Source organism: Loxodonta africana, chromosome 12 (assembly GCF_030014295.1).
Source record: "Loxodonta africana isolate mLoxAfr1 chromosome 12, mLoxAfr1.hap2, whole genome shotgun sequence".
Classification (NCBI taxonomy): domain Eukaryota; kingdom Metazoa; phylum Chordata; class Mammalia; order Proboscidea; family Elephantidae; genus Loxodonta; species Loxodonta africana.
The window spans coordinates 26,133,272-26,135,656 of record NC_087353.1 but is presented as its reverse complement, the minus strand read 5'-3'; the positions used below and the strand labels follow the sequence as shown (position 1 = coordinate 26,135,656).

At 38.5% G+C, this 2,385-nt stretch overlaps 1 pseudogene; it reads right to left on the bottom strand.

Annotated features, from left to right (window-relative positions):
- Positions 1-273: 273 nt before the first annotated feature.
- LOC100661720 (DEP domain-containing protein 7-like) lies at positions 274-1,977 on the bottom strand (annotated as a pseudogene).
- Between the last annotated feature and the right edge of the window lie 408 nt (positions 1,978-2,385).

Below are 2,385 nucleotides of genomic sequence, written 5' to 3'. Positions count from 1 at the left end.
GACACGGGAAAACCGGTGATGGCAAGGAGGAATGTGCAGTCATATTATAGGGATGACAAGTAGGGTCACATAACAATGAGCTTATCAATTTTTGTATGAGAAAATAACTTGAGCTGTAAACTTTCACCTAAAGCATAATAAGAAGAAACCAAAACTTTCTGCCAAGAAATCTTCAGGATCATGTGGGTCCTCCAAAAAATTGTATCAAACAATCAAAAAAAAAAAAAAAACTTACTTGAAATCCTCCAGAGACAAGGAAGATACACAGCATTCCTTAATTTGTTTTCTGAGTCCAGCATAACTGTTTTGAAAATTTTTTTACCAAAAAAAAAATTATTAAGTATACTTTCACATTCAGAAGAAAGTCCAATCTTACAAACATGAATATATCTTTAGGACATATAATTTATTCTTAAAATACAGAAGTTATAAACAGACATTTACAACTCAGGCTCCACAATACTCAGTGAAGATGTTTAAGTGACACAGAACTAATCTAGCAATTTTTTTCTTCTCTTTGGCAGACAATTTGGAGTTCTCATCAATAGTTTTTAGTAAATTCAACAGCTCATCTTGATTGTCTTCTGTGTACTGTTGGGATAGTCACTTTCATCAATTCTCTGGCTATCAATATATCCTGTTTTGCTGTTTGGATCTCGTCTCACCTTTATGGCCATGAGCTTAACGCTAACAATTTTATGTCAAGTTCCAGGAATCTTAAAAAGATCATTTTGATGATCCATTAAAAAGAGTACTAGAAGATCAGTTTTGCCTTTGGATAAATTTTATTGTCAACAATAGCTTTCGAGAATATTCTTTCTACAGCCATTTGGTTGCCACTTTCTTTGCGTAATTTAAATTCAGAAGGACGTGCTGCAACAGCCATGAAATACAGTAGTCTTTTAAATTCTTCTCTATTTTGGGAGTCCAAAAGTTTTAGAAAGTGTTGAGTAGCTTCTAATGCTATTTCAGTCTTCCCATTGACTAAAAGTTCTGCAATTCCATTACGAACATCAGATAAATGATTTAACAGAGGTTTCCTACTGCTGTAAGAATTACCAATGGCATCACATAGAAGTTCTTTCACTATATCTGTACTATCTGGTTGCTTAGGAAAGTTTCTGCTTATATCCACCACCATCTAGTCTGGGAAGTATTCCAAGTAGTCAATTGCTGCAGAGAACCACTCATTTTCCTGAGAGTCACTATAACCCTTGAGAATCCCTCGATCTAGATAGCTGCTGTTGTAGATCAAGACTGGCTTCCTCTTAGGTTGAGGAACTTTAGGTACAACCTCTTGCTGTTTAAGTAAGGAGTGAAGAAGTGGAAGGTCTACAAGTTGTAATAGACGCCCAGCTGTTTCTTTTTGCCAGACTTCATCAATAACTTGTGGAGACAAGATTGCAGAGATATTGACATGAGGGGAGTTAGCTGGCTTTAAACTCAGATTTTCCCATAAATCCTCTAAACTTGTTGATCTGATATCAGGTGACTTAACTTGTACATTGGCATACCTAGAAGGTGAATGTAGTTTGTTTTCTTTGCCTCATTGACTGTCTTGGTTAGGTATCATTGTGAATCTATAAAGGCTGACTAGTACCTTCAAATATAGTTTTTTCTGTCTTTGCCAAAAACTTTGGTTGGAACTTCGAATACTTTGTCATCCGTAAGTGCTTAACACACTTTCACCACTTTGGCCCAAGGAATGTCTTCAGCACCAAAATATTCAGAATTAGGTGAGAAAAAATGACATCTACAGCTTATGAACCAACGAAGCAGTCATCGTGTCATTTTAAATGGTGCCTTCATTTTCTTCACTTCCACTTGTGTTTGAAGGGCGTTTTTAATGCTGCTCCATATATATGTGGCTCCAAATGGCTTCTGGGTCACACTGAAACTGGGAGGCCACTGCCTGGGGCTGTGGGGAGCTGAGAGGTTGAACATGGCCACCTTCTCCCACACCGTGGCCGTGGCCATGCTGCCCCACTGCCATCTCCTCAGACCACTGCACTGCTGAGTCCAGCATAACTTTGATACCAAAATCTGACAAGGATATTACTAAAAAGAAACATTGAAGGCCAATCTCAATTGAGAACTTGCATTTCTGAAATATCCATGTTGTGGATTGAATTGTGTCTACCAAAAAGTTAGGTTGAAGTCCCAACCCCTGTACCTGTGAATGTGGCGCTGGTTGGGAATATGAGTTTTCTCTTGGGCCATACCAGGGTAAGGTGGATCTTAAACTTAATCACCTCTGAGAGGAGTCTTGTGAAATGATCTGAATAGACTCAGAGACACACATGGAGGAAAGCAGACACCATGGAGGATCATGTCCAAGCAAGAATCGTTGGTAGTCACCAGAAACTAGGAGTGAGGCCCACAGAA